A 7,325-nucleotide genomic window follows, 5' to 3' on the forward strand; every position below is an offset into this window, starting at 1 on the left:
AATGATGAGCACTGAGGAGATTGCTGAGGTAGAAAAAAGGTGTAATACAGAAAGACAATCATTCTGCTTAAAGGAACTTTCCACCAGTATGCCTCAAAGCTAACCACATAGAAGCCAGCTTATTATCTTGTTTTTCCAGACTGGGATGCAGAGAGATGGGGAGAGGAAGTGACTCCTGAAACACTGGCCACAGAACTAGAAATCAGACTGCAATTTACCTACTCCATTCTAGCATATCCTGTAGCACAAAAGAAGAAAGAAGGAAACTAGCAATGAAAGAGAGAGGTGGAGAAAGGGACTAGAAAAACACAAGAAAAAGACTGAAAAGAAACATGATATAAGTATGAAACCATATAAAATATGAAAACCAGAATTAATAGAAAAAGAAGGAGATGAAAAGCAGAAAATACATAAAAAGCAAAATATTAAATAATTATATGGACAACACTAAAATCTGAAAATTAGACAAAATTTTGTGTTATTTTAATAACAGAAAAGTGAGATGAATTTAGGTCTCCTTTAAGCGATTTTAAACCAATACTAGTTTGGAGATGATTGTTCAGCTTAAGGGTTCTGATTGAATATATATAAGGATATGGATTATATAACATGCAGACTTAAAAAAGAAACAGCGCTCAGTGGCAAATTCTGATTTCAATAAAATAGCATATGGGAAGGACTCATTTTACAGGAAAGGCAATACCATAAAGGAGCTAAATCCCAACAAATTCCAGTTGAAGATATTACAGTGGTGCCATGCAGACAGGAACTCCATATAAAGTACACATTTTATATCATTCTATGTTGGTTAAACAATTTGACACTGCTTTTCATATCTTACGTTTTAAAACTGAAGCTAATTAAACTATGAAGGCTTCTTATAAATACATGCAATACACATTCAATTATACATTTTAATGCTTTTATATTTTTAGACACTTGGTAATTCCTTAATTATGTTCTTAAAAATGTTTTGTCCATTCTTATGTATTATGAGCCAACTTTGCTGGAACCCTCAACTCTCAGATTTCCAGATTCCTAGTCACCTGCTAGAATGATATAATTTGTCCTAGCTCTGTTGACTGACAAGATGAATGACTTCAAACTCATCATTACTCATGAATTCCTTGTTATTCAAGTCACTTAACCTCACTTTCTCTATAGGGATGATGCATTTGGGGACGAACCTTTTGAAATTGGTAAGAAAGATGTAAGTGTTAAGAACCATGACTATCTCAGATGGAGTACTGAGAATATTGTCATGTAGACAGATAATAAAGCTAAGGAAATACAAGAATCTTATTACCCAAAATCTTATTACAGTCATCCCACTATGTTTTTTTTAGGTTGTATATATTTGTTTGCAAGACGGGTTTGGAGCCACAGATGACGTGAAGCTTCTGGGAAGCTGGTAGATTATATATGTCCTTGCACTGAGTAAGGAACAAATGTCCACAACCGCTTTGTGTGTGTTGATTTGTAGCATTTAGAATCTGTACTGCATTGCATATTTATTTATCCGCGTATATCACAAAAACATTCCCCAGGTTGTATGTGCTGAAAAAAGCATAAAGACTGCGCCTTTCTGAAAATTTTGCATAATTTTCAGAAAGACTGTGCCTACAGAGCTTAACCTCTAATTGCAAAAGGCAGATAAAAGCTGGGATGGGAAATGGAGGGACTGGCCAAGGTCAGAGCAAATTAGTGACACTGCGAGGGTATGCTGTAGTTTAACCCCAGCTGGCAAGTAAGTATCTTGCACTCTCCTCACTCACTCCCCTGCAGTAAGGTGGGGGGAGGGCGGGGAGAACCAGAAGGTGAGAAGGCTCTAGGGTTGAGATAAAGGCAGTTTAACAGGGAAAGCAAGAGCCACGCACTTCAAGTGAAGGAAAACAAGGAATTAATTCACCACTTCCCATGGGCAGGCAGGTGTTCAGCCACCTCCAGAACAGCAGAGCTCCACCATGTGTTACTTGGGAAGAGAAATGCCATCACTCCAAGTGTCCCCACTCTTCATTCTTCTTCTCCCACTTTTTATTGCTGAGCATGACACAATAAGGTATGGGTCATCTAGCACGTCTTTGGACAGTTGTGGCCAGCTGTCCCAGCTGTGTCCCCGCCCAGCTTCTTGTGTACTCCCGGTCTCCTCCCTGGTGAGACAGTGTGAGAAAAGGCCTTGAGGCTGTATAAGCACTACTCATCAGTGACTAAAACATCCCAGTGTTATCAACAGTGTTTCCAGCATAAATCCCAAGCATAGCCCGACACTATCTACTGCAAAGAAAATTAACTCTACCCCAGCCAAAACCAGCACAGAGTAGAACTAAGATGATATGAATTCCAGTCCAGTAGTCTGTCATTTAAGACCTGGAGTTGTACTGCCTAACAGCAGGCAGGCACCAAAATAAACTTTGTCATACCAGATTTTCCTGATAGTTTTCAGAGAGAAACAGGCACACTCAGAAGGAGATCTGACCACCCCCCAAGCAGCTGATGCACCACTGCCTCAAGGCAGCCATCACTCTTGGTTGTGTAAAGTGGGAGCTACATCCCAAATCTGCCCTTGGGCATGCCAGTTATATACCTCAAGAGTATTATGTCCTAAAATCAGACTATTCCTTACACAAAATACAGAAAAGCAAACAAAGTCACAAACTTGAGAAGTATGTTAATAATTAATCAAGTAATTGTTTAGCATATTCTTCACTCGTTACTTATGTTTTCTCACAGCTAGTACAAACCAAAGGTGCATAAAAGCTTCTAGCTCTTTTCTTTTAATGAAGGGGTGATTCTGCTCAGAATACATGTGGATTTGGGCTGGGTGATTTCTTTTCAACTGGCCTGCTACTTAGAAACTCCATTAATTCACAAATACATTTTATGCATCCTTACACACTGGTAATAAAGTGTTGTCTAATAAATTTTAATGCAGTTGTGCCACTAGTCTAAAAGCGAAGAATTATCCATAATACCAGGAAATCCTACCTCCATGTACTGATTTCAGTTCAGCAATACTTCACAACACAAAGGCCCCCACACCCACAGACCCAGTAGATGCCAGGGTAATCAATTCTGGGCTGAAATAGGAGGGTGCCCTCGAGAACCAGTAAGTGGTTTTGTTCATTTACTACTTTGTCCCTTTGAAAAATTAAGTTTCTCTCACCCTAGAAGATTTATTGAGCACTTGAAGGAAGAATGGATATTTTATGCATGACAAGACGTTTTTCCAAAGAATGTGGTTCATTTATTCATGTCAACAGAAATCCAAGATAAAATTACAGTGTTAAAATATGTATACTTTAAATATAAATTAAGTGCTACTAAATGTGTGCTAAAGTAAAGGGAGCAAGTCCTTTTTGCTCTGTGGGAATGGAAGTTGCACATCAGTGTTTTTCCCAAAGTTTCAGACATGTTTTGTCTGACATATCACTGTATCTTTAGCTTTTTTAAATAAATGAAATATTTGTCAGTTGCTTTCTTAGTGGTATTAAAGTACATAATGCAATTACTACTAGCACACAATTTATTACATCTCTACCTAATTATTCTTCATCATTTTTCCCTTCAAGCATTTTATGTGCAGAGCTGTAACGGCACATATGCTAATACATAACAAAGAATATTCATTACCTACACCCTTTATAGCCACATTGCAAATGTCTACTACACTACCTGTATGGTTTTAGGTACCTGTTGTAGCATTTGAACACCAGAGAGCAATTCAAACCTCTTGTTGCCTTGGGCTGTGGACCCTAGGTTCTTGTACAGACAATGGAGTGAAGTAGTTGCAATACCTACTCTCCTCTGATCAGTTGCTCTCTTACACGGAGGAGCCAGTCATGCCGTAAAATATTCCAGGTGTGCCAGAGATGTTCTCACGATGGTCATTTATTAGCAATTGAATAGGAATTATTAACGTAACGCATTTTCATGGAAATACTTCTTTTAGTTTTGGGTTAAAGAGTTAATTTTTTCCACTTGGTTTAGGTAAGGTGCCAGGGGACAGAGCAAACCAAAAAATGAAAGGTATACTATAAACTGTTTTTTTCACTGTAAAGTGAAGAGCAGACCTGATTCAAGACCACCTGATGAAACTGAATAGCCACAAGTCTGTGGGGTCTGATGAGATGCATCCCAGGGTCCTGAGCGAAGCGACTGATGTTGTTGCCAAGCCATATTTGGAAAACCCTGCCAATCAGGTGAAGTACTCAGTGTCTGGAAAAAGAGAAACATCATTCCTGTTTTTAAAAAGTGGAGAAAGGACAACCCAGGGAAGAACATACCAGAGACCTTCCCCTTCCTGGGAACACTAGGGAGCAGATACTCATGGAACAATGTTAAGCACATACAATACAAGGAGATGATCCAAGACAGCCGATATGGCTTCACTGAGGGCAAATCATGCCTGACCAATCTGGTGGCCTTCCATGAGCGACAGCAACAGTTGACAAAGACTGACAGATGTCAATTACCTAGACTTCCGTAAGCTGGTCCCATATAACATCCTTATCTCCAAAATGAAGACATGGATTTGATGGATGGAATATTCAGTGGATAAGGAATTGGCTGGATGGATGCAGCCAGAGTTGTGGAAAGTGCTCTTATGTCCAGGTGAATGCTGGTGATGAGGTGTGTCCCTCAGGGGTGCATCTTGGTACAGGGATCTTTAATATCTTTATCAATGACACTGTCAGTGGGATTGAGTGCACCCCAACAAGTCTGCAGACCCATAAAGCTGAGTAGTGCAATTGGCACAACAGAAAGAAGAGATCATATCCAGGTGGAGAAACTTGAGAAGTGAGCCCATAGGAACCTCAAGTTCAACAAATCCACTTGCAAAGTGCTGCACCTGGGTCAGGGCAATGCCAGACATGAGTCCAGACTGGGAGAACTTGTTGAAAGCAACTGTGCTGAGAAGGACTGAGAAAGTTCACTTGCAGCCCAGAAGGCTGTATTAAAAGAGGGGTGGCTAGCAAATCAAGGTTTTACTCTGCCCTCATGGGACTTAAAGTGGAGCGCTGTGTCCAGGTATGGAGTCCTTAGCATAAGAAAGATGTGGACCTGTTAGAGACAGTCCAGAAGAGGCCACAAAAATTGTCAGAGGACTGAAGTATCTCTCCTACAAAGGCTGAGAGAAGTCAGATTGTTCAGGCTGGAGAATAGAAGGTTCTGGCAAGAGCTCATTGAGGCCTTCCAGTACCTAAAGGGTAAAAAGAGCAATGTCTTCTTATATGAGCATATTAGTGATAGGATATGGGAGAAATGGTTATAAACTAAAAAATTAGATTTAGATTAGATCTTAGGAATAAATTCTTTATTTTGAGGGTGGTGAGGCACTGGAACAGGTTGTCTAGAGATACTGTGGATGCCCCATCCCTGGAAGTGTTAAAGGCCAGCTTAGATGGGGCTCTGAGCAATGTGGTCTAGTGGGTGTCATCTTGCCCTTCACAGGGGGTTTGGAATTAATGATCTTTAGGGTCTCTTCCAACCCAAACCATTCTATGCAAAGGAGCATTTCCAGAGAGTGAAACAGCTGCTACCAACATCTGTGTAAGTACACTGTATGTCTTACAGGGCAAAGGTTATTTTGGACTAGTATTTAAGAAATAAGGACGTACTGAATGGCTGCAGACACCAGTATTAATGAGACTAACTAAGACTCACCCACTCTTTTGCAACAGAAGCATTCTGGAATAAGTATTAAAAAGTAATACAGCACAGAGATACTCAAAGGGCTGCAGAAGTTGAGCCAGGATTTCTTGAGGACTCCTGAATCAATATTTGTACAGGATCACACACTCTTCCAACCTTTTCGTGGTCTCATGAAAAGTCTAATCACAGATATCATTAAATCTTTTCCCTTTCATGAAATATCAAAAATGTTCTATTTTGGACATTTGGTTGACTCAATGTTACTAGATTTCCTTTCCTCTCCTCCTTTTTTCCATGCCCTTTCCATTTAACAGAATCCAGTATTTCTTTCTGTAAATGGATGTATTTTGATATTTTAATCAGAATTAATTGCATCTGGATTGATATCAATTTCTCAAACTCTCAGGAATTTGCAAAAATTAACTCATACTGATATGTGAGACAAACAAAATGAAATTTTAGACAAATATGGACTAATCACTGGCTAAATTATGTCAAAATGTCAAGATGTCAAAAATTTCAGAAACAGAGCACAGAGAACAATGAAAATTTTAAAGTGCACCTGCTTTGCAAGCAAAGTGCAATGGCTCCCTGAGGTGAACACCGAGGTCAAAGTTTTCATCTGAGGTGATAAAACCGGAATTTCCAGACTTGGAAACTACCTTCAGCCAAACAATTATGTGGAGGAGGAGATGCTTCAAAACAATTTGTATTGTCTGTGAATGGTTATAGTGTAAAAAACAAAGACACACACTGAGCAGTCAGTTCTGATATAAGCATATTATGCTTAGGTTTCATTACATCACTTACATCATAAGTTAAAATCATGTTCTGTTTGCACAAAGCTCCTCTTATGTCCACAATTTAGCAGTAAAAGATACAGTTATTAAGGCACTCTTGTAATTATTATTTGAATTTGAACGATTGTAATTAACATGAAAATGCTTCTCTCTCCCTGTTGTTTGGTATCTATAAAACCTCCATGCATGGAGTGGTCCATTACTATTAAAAAAAAAAAGCAAAAACAAAAGCAAAACTCTTAAGAGGTTCACTGCTTCATGTTCTTTTTTGCCAGTGATCGTTTTCCTTAAACTCAGTATATTAAATGCTTTCTCAAGCTTACACTTGTGCCCTGAGGAAAGCTCCACTAAAAATAATTGTGTTTATAAACCTAGCGACAGATGTCGGGAATTTATCTCCTTACCATGGCGGGACACGCCTCCTCTATTCTCCAGATGGGGGATTAGCGGGGAAGAAGGAGGGATAGACATCGAGCTACAATGTTTTCTCACTATCTCCCTAAAGAGTTTCGGCTGAAACAAAGGAGGAGATGCAGGAAAGGAAAGCAGCTGCCGTTTGAGGCTCAGTTACGGTGCGGTGGAACAAGCGAGACACGACTCCACACCTGAATGACTCGCCCGGGAAAGGCACCGGCCCCGGTCCGCCCGTTACCCGCCCCCGCCGCGCCCCGCCTGGCCCGGCCCCGCACGCGCCTCAGACGGAAGCAGCCGCCCCCTTCCGGGAACCGGGCCCGACCGTGCCGCCCCGCTCCGCTCCGCCTTGGCCAGCACTGCGCCTGCGCGCCTCGGCGCCCGACACCGCGCTCTGCCCGCGGGGCGGGGGCGACGGGGCCGCACCCGGTGACGACGCTGCGACCCCTGCGGCGGCGCTCA

Source organism: Onychostruthus taczanowskii, unplaced genomic scaffold (assembly GCF_017590055.1).
Source record: "Onychostruthus taczanowskii isolate IOZ18803 unplaced genomic scaffold, ASM1759005v1 scaffold179, whole genome shotgun sequence".
Taxonomy (NCBI): domain Eukaryota; kingdom Metazoa; phylum Chordata; class Aves; order Passeriformes; family Passeridae; genus Onychostruthus; species Onychostruthus taczanowskii.